Raw genomic sequence first — 25817 nt, 5'->3', positions numbered from 1 at the left:
GTACTGGCACACAAACAGACACAGAGATGAAATGGAACAGAATAGAGAAGCCAGAAATGAGCCCTTAACTCTATGGTCAACTAATATTTGACAAAGCAGGAAAGACTATCCACTGGATAAAGGACAGTCTCTTCAATAAATGGTGCTGGGAAAATTGGACAGCCACGTGCAGAAGAATGAAACTAGACCATTCTCTTACACCAGACACAACGATAAACTCATAATGGATGAAAGATGTAAAAGTGAGACAAGAATCCATCAAAATCCTAGAGGAGAACACAGGCAACACCCTTTTTGAACTTGGCCACAGCAACTTCTTGCAAGATACATCTATGAAGGCAAGGGAAACAAAAGCAAAAGCAAAACTGAACTATTGGGACTTCAAGATTAAAAGCTTCTGGGGATCCCTGGGTGGCGCAGCGGTTTGGCACCTGCCTTTGGCTCAGGGCGTGATCCTGGAGACCCGGGATCGAATCCCACATCGGGCTCCTGGTGCATGGAGCCTGCTTCTCCCTCTGCCTGTGTCTCTGCCTCTCTTTCTCTCTCTGTGACTATCATAAATAAATAAAAATTAAAAAAAAAAAGATTAAAAGCTTCTGCACAGCAAAAGAAACAGTCAACAAAACTAAAAGACAACCTACAGAATGGGAGAAGATATTTGCAAATGACCTATCAGATAAAGGCCTATCAAGAACTTATTAAACTCAACAGCAAAGAAACAAACAATCCAATCATGAAATGGGCAAAAGACATGAACAGAAATTTCACCAAAGAAGACACAGACATGGCCAACAAGCACATGAGACAATGCTCCACATCACTTGCCATCAGGGAAATGCAAATCAAAACCACAATGAGATATCACCTCACACCAGTGAGAATGGTGAAAATTAACAAGACAGGAAACAACAAATGTTGGAGAGGATGTGGAGAAAGGGGAACCCTCTTGCACTGTTGGTGGGGATGTGAACTGGTGCAGCCACTCTGGAAAACTGTGTGGAGGTTCCTCAAAGAGCTAAAAATAGACCTGCCCTACAACCCAGCAATTGCACTGCTGGGGATTTTACCCCAAGGATACAGATGCAGTGAACTACTGAGACACCTGCACCCCAATGTTCATAGCAGTATTGTCCACAATAGCCAAACTGTGGAAGTAGCCTCTGTGTCCATCAACAGATGACTGGATAAAGAAGATGTGGCCTATGTACATGATGGAATATTCCTCAGCCATGAGAAATGATGAATACCCACCATTTGCTTCAATGTGGATGGAATTGAAGGGTATTATGCTGAGTGAAGTAGGTCAATTGCAGGACAATCATTATATGGTTTCACCCATACGGGGAACATAAATATAGTGAAAGGGAATAAAGGGGAAAGGAGAGAAAATGATGGGAAATATCAGAGAGGGAGACAGAACATGAGAGACTCCTAACTCCAGGAAACAAACAAGGGGTAGTGGAAGGGGAGGTGGGTGGGGGGATGGGGTGACTGGTGACGGGCACTGAGGGGGGCACTTGACAGGATGAGCACTGGGTGTTACACTATATGTTAGCAAGTCAAATTCCAATAAAAAAATATACCAAAAAAAGGAAGAGTAATATATGCTTATGATAATTTTTAAAAATTTGCTAAAAATGCATCCAAACTCATATTATGCAAATTGTGTCTATGGGTCAGGAGATCGTGGAGTAAAACTCTGTCAGAGAAGAGTGTGATTTGCCTCTGAGAGCTCCTGGACACAAGGGAAGGATGAATGGCAACCCCTCAGTGATAGATATGTATTGAGCGCTGCTCGGTGCCCTGAGGCTATGGAGCAGACATTGAATTGGTCCACGAACTCAAAGATCTCATAATGAAGCAAAGCAGCACATGGGGGGTGGGGGGTAGGCTAGAGTGAAAATGTGGACCAGGGCGGTATCCACACAAAGGAACCTGGCAGGCTCTGGCGCAGGAGCTCGGGACAGGTGCATGCACGCACCTGAGCAGCCCTACCACACCAAGAAGGAGGGGAATGGCTTTCAAGGGCCGTTATGCCAGAAGCCATCTGATGCACAGGATGGGCATGAGAAGGATGCGTTAGTCTGCTCAGGCTGCCATAACAGAAGGGCAGGCTGAATGGCTTAGACAGCAGAAATTTACTTTCTCACAGTCAGGAGGCTGAAAATCCATGTTCATGGTGCTGGCAGGGCTGGTGTCCTCTGAGGCCTCTCTCCCTGGCTGGCAGACAGCCACCTTCTTGCTGCCTCTTCATACGGTGGATCCTCTGTGCACACACATTCCTGGTGTCTATCTGTGTGTCCTGATTTCTTCTTATAAGGACGCTCGTCAGATGGGATTAGGGCCACCCTCAGGGTCTCATTTTAACTTAATCACCTCCTCTTTCAAGGTCCTATTCCAAACACGGTCACGATAGGAGGTACTGGGATTAGGGCTTCAGTGTATAAATTTTATGGGAAAGACAATTTCAGCCCATAACAGGATGTAAAGTGGCAGTTCTCAAAGTGTGATGACATGGTCCCCTGTGGTTGTCCAAGGCCCTCTCAAGAGGTTGCAAAGTCAAAATTATTATTGTAATAGTGCTAAATGTTAATTGCTGCTTTCGTTGTGTTGCCATTTGCGCTGATGCTACAAACCTTAGTAGAAAGCATGGCAGTGGTCCCAGGCTGCACCAGCAGTCGTGGATTCTTCACTGCTGTCTGTGTTGGGTTAAAAAAAAAAAAAAAAGTCCGTTTTTTTCATAAGAATGTCTTTGGTAAAGAAGTATATACTAGTAATTTCATTAAATCTTGACCTTTCACTGTGTCTCTTGACTATTCTGTGTGATGAAACAGAAAGTGCACACAAAGGACTTTTGCTGCAATCCAACCACCATGGTGACGTCAAAGAAAAGCACTTGTATGGTTGTTTGAGTTGGGGGCTGAACCAACTGCTTTTTTCATGGAACACTTTTTTTACTTGGAAGAGCGACTGGCAAATATGGTTATTCAGACTTGACTGCTTGGCAGTCATTTTTTGAAAATGAACCAAATGAGCTTGTCACACCGAGGAAAAGCCACCAACAGTATTTGTTTCCTTTGACCTTTTACAAGCAAAAATTAGGTTTAAAAAAAATCTTGTATCAAGCATCAAGAGTTTGACGGCTTCTTAGTTCTTGACCCATTAGATGAGATTAGTGCTGAAATTGTATAATGACATGGGTCAATATTTGGAAGATCTCCACAACTCAGTGAACCAATATTTTCCAAATAGTGAATGCACAACATTATAAAATTATGCATGGGCACAAATAAAAAGATACATCCAAAATGCATGATGGACCAATGGACTAATGCAACCACCTGGGGAAATTTCAGATAGAATTTCAGATTCCACATTATAGCTAACCTTAAGAAACTGTTATCTCCTTGTGGTGAGGTTTCAAAGAAAAATACCCACAATTGTATGAAAGAGCTATGACAATTCTCCTCTCTTTTCCAAACACATATCTGTGCCAGGCCAGATTATCCCCCCATGTACTTAAACTAAAACAACATATTACAACAGAGTGAATGCAGAAGTAGATGTGAGAAACCAGCTGTTTGATTATTAAAGAGATATAAAGCCTGATATTGAAGAGATTTGCAAAAAATGTAAAACAATGCCACTTTGCTCACTGTTTTTGGTTTTGGAAAATACAGCCATCCTTCATGAACATACGTCATTTATGTTAACAAATGATGGCTTTATTATTGCTTTTAAATGATTTAATACTTTAAAAAATATAATATAGTAAATAGCTATGGGGCTAGGACTCACATAAGCCAGAGCCCTTTGGAGTTCCAACGAATTTTAAGAGTGTAAAGAGGTCGGGGCACCTGGGTGGCTCAGTTGGTTAAGTGTCTGCCTTCAGCTCAGGTCAGGATCCCAGGGTCCTAGGACGGACCCCGTGTCAGGCTCCCTGCTCATCGGGGAGCCTGCTTCTCCCTCTCCCTCTCCCCACCCCCCAACTCATGTGTGCTTTTTTTTTTAAGATTTTATTTATTTATTCATGAGAGACAGAGAGAGAGAGAGGCAGAGACACAGACAGAGGGAGAAGCAGGCTCCATGTAGGGAACCTGATGTGGGACTCGAACCCAGGACTCCAGGATCACGCCCTGGGCCGAAGGCAGGCACTAAACTGCTGAGCCACCCAGGGATCCCCTCATGCGTGCTTTCTCTCTTTCTGTCAAATAAATAAATAAAATCTTTTTAAAAAAGGGATATAAAGAGGTTTTAAGGCCAAAAAGTTTAAGAACCACTGCTGTAAAGATACAACTTCCACCAATAAAACACGCTGTAGAATGCATGGCAATGATAGCAAAAGAGGAACTGGAATTACAAGAAATTTAATTGAGCAAAGGCATCCACCAGGTTGCCAGCAGGGCATGGCGGCCCACTATGTTGGGCTTCACAAACTGTGGCCTTGGACTCACGGGCCTGCTCAGATATGTCTGCAACAGCTTTAAAACAACACTAGACTCAATATATAGACTAAGACAATATGCTTGAAGTATGAAATATGATCCCTGTTATTGAGCTGCCTACTGCAATTGGGAACAAAGATGATTACATGCAGAGGATAACTGTGTATTAACAAGGTTAAATCAACATGTGCCGATGTGACCCAGGATGGGGGCTTTGGGCTAGGATGACAAAAGTAAGCAATGAGAGGTCCGAAATCTAAATATCGAGAAGCAGAAGGTAGTTTTGATTAGAGAGAATAGGATGAAACTGTGAAAGACCTGGAAAATTAGGGGACTGCAGGAAAATCATCTTTAAATTTGAGCTGGAAGGGAACTTAAACATTATCAAGTCTCATGGTGCTATTTTGGGATGAGGAATTTAGAGGATTAGAGGAGGAATCTCAGGCCCAGGGATAAGGTGACTTGCCCAAGGTTACATGTCAATTTGTGGTAGATGGGACTCTAGATTCCCAGCAAAGACAATCTTACATTCATTCTTACCTCACATCGCCAAGATCAAATTGGGGCCTGTTGCAATAAGTAACAAACCATTATAGCCCCTGGGTGTGAAGAGTGACGTTCATTCCAGTCCGTTGCCAGGTGAATGGTGAAAGCATCCTTTCAGAAATATTCACCTGGAATAGGAATGCAGGGAGACCTCTTTGACCTGGGTGTCTCCGTCCATTCAGGCTACAGCAATAAAGGACCACAGGTTGGATGACTTATAAACAACAGATGTTTATCTCTTGCAGTTCTGGAAGCTGGAAGTGCATGATCGAGGCGCTGGCTTCCGTGTCTGGTGAGGTCTTCTTCCCAGGTCATAGACAGCCAAATCCTCGCTGTGTCCTTACATAGCAGAAAGAGGGAGGGAGCTCTCTGGGTCTCACAAAAGAGCCCTAGCCCAATTCACGAGGCTTGCTTCCTCAGGACCTAATCACCTCCCGAAGGCCTGCCTCCCTTTCTTTTCTTCCAAATTTTTATTTAGATTCTAGTTAACTAACATATAGTGTGATATTGGTTTCAGCAATAGAATTTAGTGATTCATCACTTACATATGACACTCAGTACTCATTTTAGTAAGTGCCCTAATCCTTAATCCCATCACCCTTCTAGCCCATCCCCCACCCACCTCTCTCATCAACCCCCAGTTTCTTCTCTATCCTTAAGAGTCTCTTGTGGTTTGCTTCCCTCTCTCTTTTTTCCCGCTTCCCCTATGTTCATCTGTTTCATTTCCTAAATTCCCCATATGCATGAAATCATATGTTATTTGTCTTTCTCTGATTTACTTCGCTTAGCATGATATACTCTAGTTCTATCAACACCATTGCAAATGGCAAGATTTCATTCTTTCTGAAGGCTGAGTGGTATTCCATTGTATACACGTGCGTGCACGCGCGCACACACACACACACATCTTCTTTATCCATTCATCTTTTGTTGGACACTTGGGCTCTTTGTGTAGTTTGGCTATTGTTGATAATGCTGCTATAAACACTGGGGTGCATTTACCTCTTTGGTTCTGTATTTTTGACCTAATCATGTACTAATACCATCCTACTGGGGATTAGGATTTCAACATAAGAATTGGGGGTGGGTGGGTAGACAAATATTCAGTCCATGGCACTAGGGTTAGACAGACAGAATGTATAATCCAAGGTTGGAGTCTTTGAGTCTGATGTTGGCAGTGGGATCGGAGAGGAAGAGTTAAATTGGAAATATAGAAATTAGTGACAGGTCAGAAATTGAGATACAGCCTCGGAAGCACTCAAAAATGACCCCCAAGGCTTCTAGTCTCCCATGTTTGAAGCTTAGCTGTTTTCTGATCGCACCTCATCCAACAACTGGTTATAATTCTTCATAAACTTCACAACAAGTCCACAAAAATATACTGTTTAACTGCCTTCTCCCTCCATTTATGCTTTTCTCCCTAAATTGCTTCCTGTTCTTTGACCCATGGTAACATCTATATCACTAAGAATGGCCATAGGACAGTTACACATCAATAAGATGAAGAATTAAGATAAATAGTCAGTTAATTTAAAGAAGAACACTCTGCATGAATGTTTCATGAAGGCTTCTGGGGCAGGCAGTGGGCTGGCTCTTCTGAGTGGTTGCCTCAGTTCTACGTTCACCCAATCCCCCGACGCTGATCTCTGCTTTGGAGATAACATCATCACAGGGATCTCTAAGTGAAAACAAACAAAACGCTGTATTTGTGTCTAATATCACCAAAGCAGTATTGCACATTAGTCAACTGGCAAAACGGACGCTCAAGAATAAGAGCTAGGATATTCCTCAAGTGAACTGCTGCACTTTTTATTCTAATGGGGACAGCGTGTCCTGCACACGTCCTTGCTTTGGATTTTGTGATGTATACAGACCTTATTTTGGATACAAGTAAATTTAAGGAATGTCCAGAATGTAGCAGTACTACTGCAGATTAGGAAGGCTGTGTGATAAAGAACTTTTTAAAATCTATGCAAGATGCTCGACTGTCATCCATGCTGGTTTCCTGGGTTTATTTATTTCTAAGATTCCATGTAGATTGCAGGGGTGGTTTCAGGCTTTTATACAGTATCTTGGTAAACACAAGGTATTTACTTTGTCACATGCACTAAGACCAGAAGTGTGCTCTTGAACTGCACTGTCCAGTATATAGCCCCCAACTATACGTGGCCATTCAAATTTAAATTTGTATCAAGTAGAGTTAAATAAGATTTAAAATTCAGCTCGTCTTTCTCACCCAGCCGCTTCTCATGAGCCCAGCACCTCATGTGGCTAATGACCATCATACTGGGGCCTCCAGATATAGAATATGTCTCTTGTTGCTGAAAGTTCTATCGAACAGTAGTTACCTAGAACATAATCCATGGTTTTCATTTGTTATTTTATTTTTATACTTTTTAAAGATTTTATTTATTCATTCATGAGAGACATAGAGAGAGAGGCAGAGACACAGGCAGAGAGAGAAGCAAGCTCCATGCAGCAAGCCCGATGCAGGACTCGATCCCAGGACCCTGGGATCATGACCTGAGCGGAAGGCAGACACTCAACTGCTGAGCCACCCAGGCGGCCCTTTTATATATATATGGCTGTATAAAGATCATACCTGACTTTTAAAGAATGTTAGTAATTTGAAAAAGTGATTGCAAAAAAAAAAAAGTTTTTGTTTTGGAATTCTGTTTACAAATTCGTGTTTTTAAAGTAATTAAAATGAATATAACCCAAAGTATGTATTTGCAGAGCAGCTTTCTTCCAAGTTGCTTATTCTCCTGCGCCAATATTCATTTATTCATTCACAAAATATTTACTGAGTGCTTTATGTGTGCCAGGCACTCTTCTGGGCTCTGGAACAAAATAAATAAATCCCTGGCCTCATGGAGCTTACGTTGTGCCCGGTGGGATGAGAAGCAAATATTATTTCTGTTTTCAGGGCCAGACACAAAGGTATTTGGTGCCAAATGAATGAACAACATGAGAATATTCCAGTTCTTACTTGGTTGCTTATTGAGAAGTCATAGAAAGAGGCAAATATTAAGAATAACTTCTAAGGGACCTGGGTGGCTCAGTCATTTAAGGGTCCCACTCTCTCTCTTTTTTTTTTAAGATTTTATTTATTTATTCATGAGAGACAGAGAGAGAGAGAGAGAGAGAGAGGTAGAGACACAGGCAGAGGGAGAAGCAGGCTCCATGCAGGGAGCCTGACGTTGGGACTCAATCCTGGGACTCCAGGATCGCGCCCTGGGCCGCAGGCGGTGCTAAACCGCTGTGCCACCGTGGCTGCCCATGCGTCCCACTCTCAATTTCAACTCAGGTCATGATCTCAGGGATGTGAGATCGAGCCCCACATTGGGCTGTACTGGGTATGGAGTCTGCTTGGGATTCTCTCTTTCCCTCTCCCTCTGCCCCTCACCCTGCTCTCTCTCCCTCTCTTAAAAAAAAAAAAATCATTGAGTTCCTGATTGCTCTTTCCTGGGCTAAGCAAGTATGTAAAACTTGTAAATAATGGGTTTGCTCTGTTTAAAAAAAAAAAAAAAAAAAGGATATAACTTCTGATTTTAAACAATATTCTCATCATCAAAAACAAGCCTTGCGAAATACTTAAATATTATTTCTGAAAAACCACGTTTGCCTGACAAAGTGTGTGAAGAACTTTTCCAATGTCACCATCTTCCTTTACAGAATCAGAATATGTACAACTGGAAGTGGCTTTAGCCTCTTCTGTTCAGCTTCCCTCCTACAACATCCAGCCATGAAACCACTTCATCTCTAGCTGAGCACTTTGGAAAGCAGAAAGCTCACAACTTAATGGACAGCAGGGACATGTTTTCATCAGTCCCAACTTTCGTATTAGTATTAGTATTAATTAGCATTAGTATTAGTATTAGTATTAGTATTAGTAATAGAATTAGAATTAGTATTAGGACTACAGTATCACATATCCATAGATAAAAGCTTAAAAATAACAGATAAAAACCAAAAATGTGGGATCCCTGGGTGGCGCAGCAGTTTGGCGCCTGCCTTTGGCCCAGGGCGCGATCCGGGAGACCCTGGATCGAATCCCACGTCGGGCTCCCGGTGCATGGAGCCTGCTTCTCCCTCTGCCTGTGTTTCTGCCTCTCTCTCTCTCTCTGTGTGACTATCATAAATAAATAAAAAAAAAATTAAAAAAAAACAAAACCAAAAATGTTAAATTACTTGTGTTCCTGCAACCCAGAGATAACCACCAGCTGCACTTTGATATATATTCTTCATAAATTTCTGTCTCTCTCTATATATATACATACAAATATATTTGTTAAATTAAAATTGTACCATTTGTATCCTGCTTTTTCTATTTAGCCATATAGTACAAACATATTTTCATTCAAATAAGTATAACCCGGGGCATCTGAGTGGTTCATTTGGTTAAGCATCTGCCTTCGGCTCAGGTCATAGTCTCAGGGTCCTGGGTTTGAGCCCCGCATTGGGCCCTGCTCAGCAGGGAACCTGCTTCTCCCCCTCCCTCTGCCCCTCCCCCTGCTTGTGCTCACTCTCTCTCTGTCGAATAAATAAAATAAAATAAAATAAAAACATAAATAAGTGTAACTGTACAGCACCATTTTAACAGCTGTATACTATTCCATTGAATGAAAATAGATATATGTGAATATATATAGATATCATGATTTATATAGAAAGTTCATGTTGTTCTAAATGTTTCATTATTATAACTAATATTGTGCTGAACATCCATGTACACATATCTTTGTGATGCTGATAAGTTTCAGTGAACAAAGTCTAGAAATGAGACTCTAGATTCTAGAGTTCTACATGTTATTTAAGACTTTCAAACACGTTATCAAATTCCATCCCAGAAAAATTGTGCATCTACCTTCATTCCAGCAGCAGTGAGAATGCCCATCTCCTGAAGCCCTAGCCCATGAAACTGTTCTTGAGGGAACTTCACCTTTCCTCTATTTTTTACCCATTGGGTCCCGGCTTGCTCCTGGGACAAACTTCCTAGTGTTTGAGTAAAACTCTCATGTCCTGCAAAGTCTCCTCCTTTTTAGACTTAATATCCCTCCAATATGGATTAATAAATTATTGTCAACCTGGCACCTGGAGGATCAATAGTTCTGTCCTTGATCTTTTACTGCTCAACATTCTAATAGATGACTTGGAGAAATCTATAAAAAGCATGCTTGCAGATTCTGCTCAACATTTATTTAGTGCCTACCAGATGCCAGGTGTGATGCCCTGTTCTTAGGACATAAATACAAATGAGCTCTCTTCCCAGCCCTGGAGCAGCTCATGGAGACACCCAGATGGAGAAGCATACAATACGGCTAGACCTAGTGATTTCCAACATGGCACACGTGATAAATAATATTTTGGTGACTGAGGCCACCAGACATCCCTGTCCCTTTCCCGGGGCTACAGTGCCCAGATTAGGACACTCGGCTCTAGTCAGCAGTGTCAGGCCCTGTTCTCCCCAGTAGGGCCACTGGGGAGAACAATGCCATAGAAATCATTTTTTGAAATGTCATGCCCTTCCCCCCAGTATGGCCACAGCAGAAGCATGTTCCCAGTACACTTAGACACAAGTGCCCTCTAGCTCGACTTTGCCTCTCCTTCCTCGATTATTTATGTTCTCTGACAATTTCCCAAGAGATATTTTAGTTGGCTAATACAAAACCAAATGCATTTTGAAGAGTTTCAGGACCCAAACCCATTAACATTACAGGAGATAAGCTGCTTCAAATCCCTTTGGGAGGGGAACTAGACAGTGCATAAATACGCAAGACGGGAATTCCAAAAGTCTGCTGTGAAATATAAATTGGGCTGGAATAGAAAAAGAAATTCTCCAAACTCTAAAACATCCTGCACTTGGTGATTGTTGGATGATTCTGTTACTAATATTAGATATCCAGAACCTTCTTCCACTGCGATTAGCTCTTCCCTGTGCCCTACTTCCTCCTGTGCCATAACAGCCAGGTCTTAGTTCACTTTAATCCTCAGAGAATGGGGTTGTTGTGTTCATCAGGAAGCCTTCGTGTCTGACAGGACTTGACACTAGAAGCGGCTCTTCACTGCTGTGGGCTTCCTGGTCAGATGTCCTGGTGGAGCCAAAAGGACCTAGAAAATGTTACTGTACTTTGAACTATTGCATGCTGGATGCCAAAATCAATGGCCCTTCTTTCCAGAGAAGTAAATCAACCCATGATTTGAGGAGTGAAATAATGGAGCATGCCCTGCTTTACCTTTAATCCTTGGATTGGTGCCTGACATTTTACTTGAAGGCTAGTGGTTGACTGGAACAGAACAGTGGATCTTACTTCTTGTGTGTTTTATGAACATGTCCCGCTCTTAGGAGCTCAGGGAGTGGACCAGAGCTGACTCTGCCTTCTCGCTGTCTTTTCCAGAATTCTATGGGTAAAGGGGAGAGAAATAATGTGCCTGCCCTCGTTCCCCACTGGGTCACTACCAGGATTATCAGCATTCTAGGTTCTTCATTTGCCAAATCAAATTTTGTTCATGGTCTTCACAAACAGCCACCCCTTGGCCCACCCCTGGCCCTGGAGGTGTCCACACCACCAGTTTATCAAGACCCTCAGAGTGACAGCAAAAGAGAAAGGCTGTGCAGGCCCCTGTAGGGAATTCCAAGGCCCTGGTTACCTAGAACATGGTTTGGAAAGGGGGAACACTGAGTAAGTAGTAGGCAAGACCTCTTCTGTGGGTTTCTAGTCCTGTGAGGAGGGAGCAAGCTGAATGTGGCTACAGGTGCTCTTGTGAAGCAGACAGGCCCTGTACAGGGGCACCACTAGTTTGGGTCTATGGGTCATATTGCACACAAAGCCCCACACACAGACGTTCTCTCTCTCTCTCTTCATTCCTCCTTCCTCTTTTTTTTTTAATTTTAATTTTTATTGAAATAATTGTAGATTGTCACCATGAAATGATGACAGTTATAATTACAACAAAAGGTAATAAGAAATAATACAGAACATGGACATGTCACCTGGAGTGTATATATACGTATATGAAAGATCCTTTATGGACCAAAACAAGAAGAGAAATAGGGGTAGGGAATTCTAAACAGGAACCTGCCATCCATGTCATTATGAAATTATATTTGTCAAGGAAGGAGGACATGTGATTTCACAGTTTGTTAGCGTGATTTATAACTAAAACATTTAGACATACGGTGCATGGCCTCCCGTTGCACTTCTGCCTCCCAGCCCCGCAAAGGTTTGGGCGGGCCCAGGGCTGGAGAGAGGTTCATTCCTAAATTAATTACCCCTGGAGAGGGCAGCCCGGGTGGCTCAGCGGTTTAGCGCCGCCTTCAGCCCAGGGTGTGGTCCTGGAGACCTGGGATCGAGTCCCATGTCAGGCTCCCTGCATGGAGCCTGCTTCTCCCTCTGCCTGTGTCTCTGCCTGTCTCTCTCTCTCTCTCTGTGATGCTCATGAATAAATAAATTAAATCTTTAAAAAAAAATTACCCCTGGAGATAATCTGAAGATTCTGTAACCTAACAAGAATAGCCTATGCAGCCCCAGGAAAGGTCCTTTCCCTCCCTAAGGTCTATGAGACTGTGGCAGCCAAGGGAAGGTGAATGGAGGAGTATTGGGGGTGGTATGTAGAAAACTGGGGTTTGGGAAAAGATCTTCTTTGTAAGACTGAAATCAAGAATTCTGTTCCCTTGGAATAGATGATCCATGTTCAGTAAACTTGTCTCTTTCTCTGCTTTGTTGTTTTCTTCTTTGCTCTCATTCTTTTGAGATTTCCCTTAGCATCCCAGCAAAACTCCACATAAGAAACTCCTATGTGTCTTGGTGGGCCCCATACCTGTGGGTTTGATTAGCTGGTAAGCTCCGAGCCCTGGAGCAGGATGCAGCTGGGGGAGCCAGGGAAGGTGGACCCTGGAAACAATTTGAGACCTCTGCTTCATTGCCTGTTATAGGTCCTCCTGAGGACCCAGCAATTATAGGAAGCCAGGGCCTGTCCTGTCCCACCCTAGGGCCCAGACTGTGTGTGCTCAATGTTTGCTTGATGAATAAACAAACGTCCTCATCTACCATGGTACAAAATGTAAACACCTGATAAATTGTTGAGTTAAAGGGTTACTTTTAAGCATTTTCATTGATGAGGGGTTACTAATGATTAGTACAAGGAAAATAAATACAAACAAGGAACTATAAATAAAACAATTATAATTACATAAATATATAATCATAACATTGATAACATTGAAACATATTACTTACTAACTTATTTAAAATTGAAATAGTAAATAAAAAATTATTTGGACTACTTGATTGAATATATTTGAACTAAATTTACTCTCAGAAAGTTTGACCACTTTATTGAGAGAGAGAGAGGGAAAAAATTGTTATGTGGTCGATGGGAAAACAAAGGGATGATTTAAAATAGCTTTGAGTCCACACATCATAATTTATTCCTGGTTTTAGCTTACGGAGCACCATGTTCTGAATTGTTTGCATTGTTCTTAATGGATCTGCCCTTCCTTAAGATGTTTACTTGTATTTGTAGAACGAGTTCATCCACCAAGATAAGAACCATTGCTTCTAGGACAGATTGGCCAAGTAAGGCTGCTCAGCTTGTCTTATATTTTTATCCCAGGTTCTTGAACAAGTCCCTAGATTGTTGTCTTGGCATTTGTGTTGGTGGTATTTATGCTTAATGTTAAAAGCTCTGCTCTTTTTCAAATTTACCAAGCACTATGTGTCTCACCTTTGGCCAGGATGTATTGATGTATTACCATGACTCTGTGCAAGGCAGACTGCAGCCCATTCTGACACATTCTTATCCACACCAATTAAAACTAAGACATATGGATCAATGGAATTGAATCAAGAGTCCAGACATAAATATGTATGTCTATGACTAAGTAACCAGGGTTCCAAGCCGATAAAATGGGGAGTCAGTAAATGGCGCTGGGTCAACTAGATCTCCATTAAGCAAAAGAATGAAGATGGACCTCTATTTTACAGGATATACAAAAACCACATCAAATGGATCAAAGACCTAAATTCAGAAACTAAAACTATAAAACTCTTAGAAGAAAACATAGGAGTAAATTTTCCTGACCTTAGGTTTGGCAATGGATTCTTTAAAATGACCAAAAAAAAAAAAAAAAAAAAAGGCACAAGCAACAAAAGGAAAAACAAACTGGATTTCATAAAAATTGAAAGCTTTTGTGCATCAATAGACTATTAAGAAAGTGAAAAAGCAACCTACGGAATGGGAGAAAATATTTGCAAATCATATATTCAGTAAGAGATTTGTATCAAACATATAAGGAACTCTTAGAATTCAATGACAAAATGACAAACAACCAAATTCAAAAGTGAGCAAAGGACTGGCATTGACATTTCTCCAAGAAGATATATAAGTGACCAACATGCACATGAAAAGATGTTCAACATCATTAGTCATTAAGCAAATGCAAATCAAAACCACTGCAAAATACCACTTCCCATCCGTGAGGATGGCTACAATTAGAAAGAAAGTTAACAAAAATAAACAGTGTTGGCAAGGACATGGAGAAATTGGAATGCTCCTCCATTGCTGGTGGGAATGTAAAATGGTGCAGCCACCCTGGCAACGGTTTGGTGGTTCCTCAAAAAATTAAACAGAATGAACATATGATCCAGAATCCTAGGTATATACCCCAAAAGAATAGAAACAGGTACTCAAACATTTGTACCTGGACACAAATGTTCATTACAGCACTATTCACAACAGCCAGAAGGTGGAAACAACCCACATGGCCGTCAGTGGCTTTGTGGAGGAACAAAATGTGGTATATCGATACAATGGAATATAATTGGTCCATAATACTCCAGTGTGACATGCTACATTCTACAATGTGAGTGAACCTCAAAAACATTATGCTAAGAGAAAGAAGGCAGACAAAAAGCCACATAGTATATGCTTCCATTTATATGACATGTCCAGAATAGGTAAATCCATAGGCATAGAAAGCAAAGTCATGGTTGCCAGGAGTTGAGGGAAGTGGGGGATGGGGAGTGACTGCCTGATGGTTGGGGGGGGAGTTCCTCTGACGTGATGAGAATGTTTTGGAACTAGATAGACGTGAAGATTGCCCAACACTGTGAGTGTACCAAATGCCATTGAACTCTATACCTTAAAATGGTTACTTTCATGTTATGTGAATTTTACCTCAACAAAATACATGGGGAATAGGATAACCACCTGGCCCTTGCCACTCCCAGACACCTCCATGGAGCTGCCTCTGGGAATGAACCCCAGTCCCCACAAACCCTCAGATTAGTCCCATCGGTGCTAGGCCAGTCCTCAGGGGGCAGGAAGCACAATGCAGCCTTGTCCTACCCATTCCCTGGGACATAGGAAAGAGTCACACATGCCAGGGCAATTCCTGATCTCTCAGTGTCCCCTTACTCATCTTCCCCAGCCCTCTGAGAAGCGAGGCTTGCTTATTGTACCAGGACTGGCTACATAATTTGTGGAGTCCAAGGCAAAGTGAAATTGTTAAGAGGTTATTAAGAATTTCAAGATGGTGCTAGCAGAGTATTTAGACAAGCCCCAGGCTCTTCTCTGCTCTTCTCTTCTCTTCTCAACCCGGTGTCCTGTCTACACAGCACCCCTATCTGGTAGTCCCCATCCCTGTCTCCTGTGCTTGGCTCAGTCCTCACCTGATAGCACCACAGACTCTCTCTCTGTGGTGAGAGAGAGTGAGAGTGGTGATCGCCTGGATGCTGCCCCAGGCTCCCCAGCCCCTCAGCTGTCCCCACAGAGCTGTCTTCTGGAGCCAGATCCGTTTAATGTCCTCTCACCCTTTCTCCTCTCACCCTGTCCCTCACATTACTTGGGATTCAGTTTGCCTGAGACCTCAGTGGGCCCTGCAGCAACTCCTGCTGCCATGAGAGACGTGGCCCTGCATGTCGGGTGACTGGGAGGAGGCATGGCACAATGATCCCTGAGGCCCCCTCCAGCCCTGAGAGTCTATATTTAATCTCAGCTGGTGTGTGCTGTTACAACTATTTTCACAGACGAGTAAACTGACACTCAGAGATGTTAAGTAACTTCAGCAAAGTCACACAGCTGGTTACCTGTTTCGTTATGAGTACAAATGTAACCTAGGACAATTTAAGACATTTATTTCTCTTACTTTTGGTAATACTGCTTCATATCTAGTTACCTGCTGTGACTCTGTTAAGATCAGGACTTTTTTTTTTTAATAGCTTTCCTGGCTAGGTTTCAGTTTCGTTTCATTTTCTATCACTTTGGTTTCAGTTCTGTTTCTCAGGATACTCTCTTTCCCTTTTCAGTGGTAAAACCTGATCCTGTTAGAATCATTCCTTTGTGATTCCTTCTGATTAAAATTCACTAAGTATTCTAAGGCAGATATTCCTAAACAGGACATTTAAACATTAAAACTTAGTGCCAGGCAAATAAAGTCCAGCAGTAAGCAAAATGCACTTTTATTAGTATCATAAATTTGCCCACTAGCTGCCTCAGTGTGTATGTCCCATGGCTGGACGTACCTCATGGGTGCCGTCCTTGATGTGAAAAGACCACCAAGAATCTCTGACACCCTGATGAGCCAGATGTAATGAACCACAGCAAGGATTTTGGCCTCTTCTGAGGGAAAAAGGAATGATTGAAAACTGCCTGACTGTGCTGGGATCCTGATCATTAAGTGGAGGAAAGGAGGTGTGAGTCTCTTTCTTCAAAGCTTATTCTCAACTCAGTGCAAGTCCGAACAGTCCAAGGACTTCATGGGGCAGCATGAACAGAAAGTTTGAGGAAGGGCCTCAAAAGAGTGACCCAGTGGTTGGAGCTCTCTTCAGACTTGAAAACACTGAGAGGATGACAGAAAAGATTCAACTTCTATTTAGACAACCACACCTTCTCCAGACCTGAAATCACTAAGACATTTGAGTGCTAAAAAATATCTGCTTAAAACTTAAATCCTCGATGCCCCTGTGTTTGAAATTGTTTTCCATTCCAAAATGAATAGATGCTCAATATTCACATTGTGGAAAACAGAGTAAGGTAGAAAGGGAAAGAAAAAAATTCAAATCGCAGTTTTGCCATCAAGAGATAACTCTTCTTAGCATTTTAGAATTCTCTCCTCCATTTCTTTTTTTCTACTCATATTTTTGCATATTTGTTTTGTATTGTACAGAGAGAGCGTGAGCTGGGCTGGGGAGGGGCAGAAGGAGAGGGAGAGAGAGAGAAAGAATCCTGAGGAGGCTCCATGCTCAGTGTGGAGCCGGACACGGGGCTTGATCTCATGACCCTGAGATCATCACCTGAGCCAAAATCAAGAGTCAAGACGCTTAACCCACCAAACCACCCAGGCACCCCTTTGGATGTTGTTTTGACCTTGCTATTTGTAAACTTTTATAACCTGATGCTTTTCATTCAACATTATATTAGAGTATGTCCCTGTGTTGGTACACATTTTATCAACTACATTTTTAACGGTTGCATAATAGTGTCTCATGTGTATACGATGCATTTGCCCATTCACTTATTTGGAGATATTAATATTGCAGACTATCCTATTATGCACAGGTTTGCATATCAAGCCTTTTTTTTCTCCTTTTTCTGGTTTAGGATTATTTCCTTAGAATACATTCCCAGGACTAAGTATATTAGAAAGTACAGAAAATTTTAAGATTCTTTATACATCTTGTCACTTTGCTTTACAATATGGTTGTAGCAGTTTACACCCTAAAGTAGCCTATTTCATATAAATATTACTGGTTAAAATCAGCTCTTTAAGCTTATATGAAGCAAATATTCCATTAAGGTAGTTTGCTACATATCTAACTTATATAAAAATGTCCTGCATTCTACCCATGCCTCTGAAAGGTTTTCAGCAGTTTACAAATGTGAATGTTTGAATTTAAAAATCAAGCTTTCATCAGTTTATTTATTCGACACAGAGTCATAAAAAGAAATGTAACATATGGTCCATGTCCCATAGGATAGAGAAGAATTACACATAGAAATACTTCGGGAGAAAAAAAAAATACTTCAGGAGAAAAGAGGGCTGGGTGGTAGGGGGTGTGGTAGCTCAGAGGGAGATGAGGCTCAGGGGTGCCAGATGGTTGGAGAAGACAGGTTAGTTCCTCTCCTCTGAGAGTGGTGGAATCTGACACTGAAGCATGGTAAGACTCACAGACATACAAACGGGGTGAGAAGGGCCTTCTCAACTGGGAAACCAGGATTCACAGAGATGGTTCATCATAAACATTAGAAAACGAGGAGACAGCAGGCTAAAATTTGCAAGTGATGTAGACTATATTTGTACACCAAATTCTGATGTTTCACTTCCTGATTTTTATTCAAAGAATCAGTCTGCAGAAGCTCATGTAATTTTAGAGCTCTAAGAGATTGTAGCCATCACTCAGCCCAGTATCTCCCATATCCTACATTTTGCAAAGGAGGAGGTGGATATTAGTGAGGGATTATAAGCTTTATGTCCTAATTTCCAGGACAATGCCCCATCTACGAGGCCCTATACTCTCAGGCACACTCTGTGGGAATCTGACACAGGTCAGGATTATTTAATGCTTTATATGGTGTTATATTTATATGGTCTCTCACACACACAGGCACACATGCACACACACCAGTCTTACAGGACCTGGAAAAATAACAGGAGTGGAGAGAGCCAGGTAGGAGTCCTTATGTAGATGTGACAAAGTGACTGACTTCTGAATAGCTTCAACATTTTGTTCCATACCTGTATTGGGATATTTTGGGTGGAATGATTAAATGATATAAGTATTGGAGCTGTTTGTGTCTTGCAAGCTTAAGTATTTTTAAGGAAAGTCTACAAATGTAATCATCATATAAACTTCTTTAAGCCTTACTAAACAGGAGCCACCTTACTAAATTTTATAAGGAATGTAATAAATAATAAGATGGAGGATGTAGCCCAAGCAACTCACAGTTTAACTGAGGAAATAAGGTATAGCACATATACATCTACAAGTGCAAAATTATTTGATACAATTTTTATATAAATTCTATTCACCTAATCAATGTCTTACAAAGCATGAGCACTCAATACATATTTGCTAAAAGAATAAAGGAAGGAAGGAGAAAATGACCATTTCCAGGCGGGATGATCATGGAAAGGTTCCTGAAAGATGAGACGTGAGCCCAGTCTGTGAGGATGGTGGAGACTTAGAAGAATGAGAAGATAAGAAACATTCCAGACAAGGAATGAAGCACAAGCATAATGTACCTCTTCGTGGCAAGTTAGATAAACATGTCCTCTGATCGCTAAAAACTAAGTTTCCATGATAAATAAATTGGGCATAACTAGACATGTGAACATACCAGAAAGTTAACAGTGTACCTCTCCAAGAGGTAATTTTGGGGCAAGAGAAAAATATATATGCTAAGAGATAGCACTGAAAAGTAAATATACCATTTGTTCTCCAAAAAATAAGCACAACTAAAACAAAGACATTGCCCCAAAAGCTTTCCCTCAATTACATTGCTATAAACTAGAACAATTAGGAGCGGAAAATGTACCATTTCCTGAAATGTCAAAGAGATATTAATGATTAGTGATCACATAGTCACGAAATACTGGTGGATGCAGATTCTTGCCTGGTGTAAAAGGTATGTGAGTTCAGTTCTGTGTGATTGCATGGGGGCAAAGGTGTTACAAATATACACAGGTCACTCACTCTGCACATAATACCTTTGCCCCAAATAACCCTCTGTACCTTTTATACAGTGAAAGAATTAGAGCTATTATTCTAGGCACTAGTCCCTAAAATACAAAGGCTTGTTTTCCCTCTTTAAACTTAAGAAAAGGCATGTGCTATTCACAGATACACATGTAAAGAATTTTTGTTATAATTTTCTTTGCTTGTTAAAAGTATTTGTGTTTTTTTTTAAATGAAAAGGGGCTTAATGATTATTCCATCTAAACCCTGAAAATTGTTTGCAGATACCTAAGGATGTATGATAGTATAGTGTAAAGGACAGGAGATGGAGTGAGTGTTTACATATGCTCCTTAGAAATGGTAAACGGACCTATATATTACGAGATAATGAACCTATATATAAACCTAACAGCAGTAGATGAACCTATGCATAATAAGGTTTCTACATTTTGCATGACGTGGAAGCAACATTGACTACGGTAGAGTGGGTAGTTAGGGATGTATGTCACATCCCTATAGAAACCACTGGGGGCGGGGGGCAGTTAAGGCAGGGGCAGGATCACTAGAATGACGGACGGAGAAGCATGCTAGATCCCTTCCCCAAGAAGCAATGATAAAACTGGACAAAATTATCAAAAACAAGCATTTCGGTACTCTGTAAATAGACCAAAGTCATACAACAAATTGAGAAGAATTTGTTTGAGATAAAGTACTGAACTCCGGTAAGATCAGTGGAAGCCTGTGGCATTTGAGCCTGGGGCTGTTCCCCTCCAGCCCGTCCCCCAGCTTCATAGTGAGGACAGGTGATGAGAGGCAGCCACCAGCCACAGCTGAAATCAGCAACATATAACAAAAATGATACATTACGACCTAGTGGGATTTATCCCAGGAATGCATTGGTTCCACATCTAAATATCGTTTAATATAATACACCATATAATAAAGTACAAAACCCACATGATCACCTCAAAAGACCCAGGAAAAGCATACGACAAAATCCAATACCTATTTATAATAAAAGCCCCTCAGTATAGGGGAATAGAAAGTTACTTCCACAATCTAATAAAGGGCACTTATGAAAATGGACAGTTAATATCATACTCAATAGTGAAAGATTGAATTTTTTCCCCTAAGATTGAGAATAAGGTAAGGATTTTCACTCTCACCTCTTCAGCATTGCACTAGAAGTTCTAGCCAGTGCAAACAGAGCATTTAAGAAGGCACACTAGTCAGAAAGAAAAAATTGAAACTTGTCTTTATTCACAGACTCGTTATCCTACATACAGAAAATCCTAAAGGATATACACACAACATGGCCAACAAGCACGTGAAAAAATGCTCCACATCACTTGCCATCAGAGAAATACAAATCAAAACCACAATGAGATACTTTACACCAGTGAGAGTGACTAAAATTAACAAGACAGGAAACAACAAATGTTGGCAAAAATATAGAGAAAGGGGAACCCTCTTGCACTGTTGATGGGAATGCAAGCTGGTGCAGCCACTCTGGAAAACAGTGTGGAGGTTCCTCAAACAGTTAAAAATAGAGCTACTCTACAACCAGCAATTGCACCACTGGGTATTTACCCAAAGATACTGATGTAGTGAAATGATGGGACACCCACACCCCAATGTTCATAGCAGCAATGTCCACAATAGCCAAACTATGGAAGGAGCCACGATGTCCTTCGACAGATGACTGGATAAAGAAGATGTGGTCTATGTATACAATGGAATAGTACTCAGCCATCAGAAAGGATGAATACCTACCATTTGCTTCAACACGGGTGGAACTGGAGGGTATTATGCTGAATGAAATGAGTCAATCAGAGAAAGACAATCATCATATGGTTTCACTCATATATGGAATATAAGAAATAGTGAAAGGGACTATAAGGGAAAAGAGGGAAAGTGAGTGGGGTAAAATTAGAGAGGAAGACAAACCAGGAGAGATTGTTAACTCTGGGAAACAAACAAAGGGTTGCAGAAGGGGAGGACGTGGGAGGGTGGGGTAACTGGGTGACGGTCCTGAAGGAGGGCACTTGGTGGGATGAGCACTGGGTGTTATACTAAATGCTGGCAAATTGAATTTCAATAAAACGTTTTTAAAAAGAATACACACATCGAAGAAGGACAAACATTATATGGTCTCATTCATTTGGGGAATATAAAAAAATAGTGAAAGGGAATAAAGGGGAAAGGAGAAAAAATGAGTGGGAAATATCAGAAAGGGAGATAGAACATGAGAGACTCCTAACTCTGGGAAATGAATTAGGGGTTGTGGAAGGGGAGGTGGGCAGGGGGTGGGGTGACTGGGTGACGGGCACTGAGGGGGGCACTTGATGGGATGAGCACTGGGTGTCATTCATATGTTGGCAAATTGAACACCAATAAAAAATAAATTTATTAAAAATAAATAAATAAAAAGAATACACACACACAGAATTAAAATGAACAAGTTAGCAAGGTGTGGAATACAAGATCAATGTACACAAATGAATTCTATTTCTATATACTATCAATGAACAATCCCAAAATTAATATAATAAGTCTTAAGATAAAAATTTAGCACCTCCAAAACAAGTTTATATCTATCTACTCTGCACAAATATACACACATATGCATGCATACTCACACATGTACAATCACAGGAAAATATCAGAAATGAAATGTGTAGTAGCTATCTGTAGGCAGTGGAATTACAGCTGATTTAAAATTCTTAATATTAATCAAATTCAAATTCTTTTATTAATCAGATTTTGAATAGTGAACATCTGTGGCTTTTATAGTGAGGACACAAGTGGTAAATGTCATTTTAAATTCTTTCGCTCCTTGAATTGAAAGTATTTCACATTCTCTAGATGGTACAGTGGTTGGAAGTGTAGCTTTGGGTGGCCAACCAGGATTTGAATTAGGCCTCCGTCACTTTCTAGCCTGAAACCTCGGAAAATGGCTTACCGTCTTGGTCCCAGTTTCTTCATCTATAAAATGGCATTTATCTGAAGAATGTTATAAAGATGAACAGAAACTATGTATAAAATGGTTCGTTCAACAGCACACAGCTCAATACTCAATAAATGGTCTTTATTACTGTTGCTGTTGCTCTGTTTAGAAAGACTTAGGCTTTGCTGTGGAGAAATGACTCTTTTCTCTTGTTATTTCTGTGCTCTGACTTCTTCACACCATTAGAATAGGGAACACACTGGCCAATAAGGATTTGGTGGAGCTGGAGATAATCACAGCAGCTCCGAGCTAATGGAGCAGCTCTGCATTTGAGTCATTGGCTTGCTATGTGACATCAGCTCCTAAGGTCCCCACTTCAGTTTGCGGGCAGGGGGTATGGAGAGGTGAGTTGTGCTGCAGTCATTGCCAGAGCTGCCCCCAGTGGGAGCAGAAGCTAGGATGAATCCACAGCAAGTCTTCCCTCCTGGCCATTGGACATTTGATGCTTGTGAGACCTGGCAGTCAGAGGGCGAGGTATGGGAGGAGAAAGGAGGAGGGATTTTGAGAACCCGTAGTGCGTAGGAGTCTTAATTTAGCACCAGGCAGTCATCTCCATGTGGCTGACTGCTTGAGTCACCAGTGGAAGCCCAAGGCTCCTCAGAGGTTACAAGTCAGGAAACGACAATTTAGCCAAAGTTCTATCGTTTCCAACCCTTCTGGCATCAGCAGCCAAAACCTTCTGATAGAATTGAAATGGTTCTGTAGGTCATACAAATTTCAACAGCAACAAAGACATACACCATGTGTTTGCCAATCTTACACAAGCACAGTTCAATCTGAAAAACAGTAGATCTATGTAGATAAAATCTTAATGTTTAGGCTTAGCTTACATTTCTGTGAAATAAATAAATGTCCTCCCCCCCCCCTTTTTTGAGTGTGTGTGTGTGTGTGTGTGAGCGGAAGGAGAGCGGGCAGAGAAAAATCTTAAGCAGGTTCCACACCCAGCCTGGAGCCCGAGGGGCAGGAGGGTTCAATCTAAGGACCCTGAGATCATGACCTGAGCGGAAATAAAAAATCTGATGCTTAACCAACTGAGCCACCCAGGCATCCCTCTCATGCTTTTTTGAATAGTGAGAATTGAAGAATTATGAAGAAAAACCTTTAAAATCTGGAAGTTGAAATGTTGATGGAACATTTTAAGTACAAATATTGAAAGCGAGAAAAATAAATTTTGACTTGATGTTTAAGAGCAAAATAAATATGTTTTTTAATATTTCAAGTATAGTCAGTCTATAAAACCAGTGTTATGATGTGTAGATGTGCTCTGGGATAAATGTGACAAGACTATTATTTAACTTAGGTTATATTTGCTTAACTTGTATCCACATAGTTCCATCAAAATTAGTTGAAAAAGTAAAAAACAAAACAAATATTTTTCTACATCACGAACAAATTGGGTGGTTTTTAATTGAATAATTTTTTAACGAACTAAAAAATTCACCGTATATATATATAATTTAAACATAATTTTAAAAAATTAAATCCTACACAGTATCAGTTTATGGGATTTGAATAAGTCTTTAGTATGTATTTTCCTCTTCATATAAAGATTTGTAACCCATCCTCTAAAGTTGCTAAGTAACATTTTTAACATTTTATAGTTTTAAGAAATTCTTTCAAATAGTTCTTTTTCCAAGTGAAAAATAGTATTCTTTAAATGGTGTTATTTAGATCTAAATGTGTATAAGTTAAAATTATATCAAACAAGAACAGCGGGCTGCTCGAGGTAACATATAAGCCAGAATCTAAGAAAGTGATCTTGTTTACTCAGAATTGACAAGATTCAGGAGGAGTGACACTTCTAACTAAACCGACAAGGGACCAGTAAGCAGAATGTCAATATATTTACTTCACTGTGGAATGTCCCTTTCTTGGGAGTGGATTATATGTCTCCATTCTCTAGGATATCCTGTTTCCCAGCATAACTCAATGGGAGACTGAATTGTTTTTTTTTTTAAATTTCTTTATTGGTGTTCAATTTGCCAACATATAGAATAACACCCAGTGCTCATCCCATCAAGTGCCCCCTCAGTGCCCATCACCCAGTCACCCCCACCCCCCGCCCACCTCCCTATCTACCACCCCTTGTTCATTTCCCAGAGTTAGGAGGGGAGACTGAATTGTTAATCAAAGGTTGTTGGGTTCTGAATCAGAATCCAAAGGTGAAAACTCCATGGTCTTAGAGACTTTTCATGAGAGTGAGGGAAAAGCCCAAAGAACTAAGTCTAAGTCTTATGCCAGAGTCTGTCGTTCTGGTGATGGCAAAGTCACGTCCACCAGATGCGATGATGGTTTACACTGGGAAGTCCGGCATTAACCTGAACAAATGCACTGACTCTCCCTTTCCCTAGTTAGATTACAAGCAATCTCCTTAAATCGCTTTTGATAGAAGGTAGATAAATGAACGTAACTTAATTATAATGTGCTCCACATGGAACACCATCCTCCTGGTACTGCACCATGACTTCTGTAGTTTGGTTTCAGCAGATTATTTTGCGCCCTTCTTTAGAAATGTTTCTACCTGAGGATGACCTTGCTTGCATTTGGCTGGATCCCACGTTTGCTTCAGAGCACACTGACACATTGACTCTTGGGACACCTTCTGATTCTGCAAGCCATTACAGGTTGATTCTAACTAGCTTCACTCTTCAATTTTTTGGAAGGTCAGTATACTGAGGTAACAAATTTGGAAAACCAGTTCTTCACTAGGTTTCCCTCCTCCTTTCACAAATCTTATTATTCCATTTTAGATACAGTTTTAAAGAGAACTTTGATTAACATTTTTCCCCATCTATAAAACCAAACAATTCTAAATGTGTTAAACTATATTCATAAATTTAATATATTATCTTTTACTCATCCTGTAGATCTGTATTTGTAATCTCCACTTTTTACCACTTTATTTTGAAAAGAAAGTCACACCTACAGAAAGAGGAAATAGTTCACCCACATACCTTTCACCTGGATTTGCCTATCAATGTTTAGCTACATTTACTTTCTCTACAATTTTTAAATAAAAAGTTAATAGGTATCATGACATGTAAACCTTCAGTGCTTCACCAAATACCAACTGAAAATGAGGACATTTTTCTATATAACCACAGGGTCACTATGTCACCCAAGAAAGTTAGCATTGATAAA

General features: G+C 40.8%; 1 long non-coding RNA gene across 1 annotated transcript in view; it reads right to left on the bottom strand.

The window, feature by feature from the left end:
- Positions 1-525: 525 nt before the first annotated feature.
- LOC144310296 (uncharacterized) overlaps positions 526-25817 on the bottom strand; it is a 31342-nt gene continuing 6050 nt past the window's right edge. Inside the window, exons 2-3 of the long non-coding RNA XR_013376019.1 lie at positions 4986-6669; positions 526-3178 (exon numbers count right to left, since the gene is read on the bottom strand). This is a non-coding gene — a long non-coding RNA (uncharacterized LOC144310296). The remainder of the gene's footprint in view (positions 3179-4985; positions 6670-25817) is intronic.

The sequence above is a fragment of the Canis aureus genome, chromosome 1 (assembly GCF_053574225.1).
Source record: "Canis aureus isolate CA01 chromosome 1, VMU_Caureus_v.1.0, whole genome shotgun sequence".
NCBI classification, from domain to species: Eukaryota; Metazoa; Chordata; class Mammalia; order Carnivora; family Canidae; genus Canis; species Canis aureus.
This window is presented reverse-complemented; position numbering and strand designations above follow the sequence as displayed.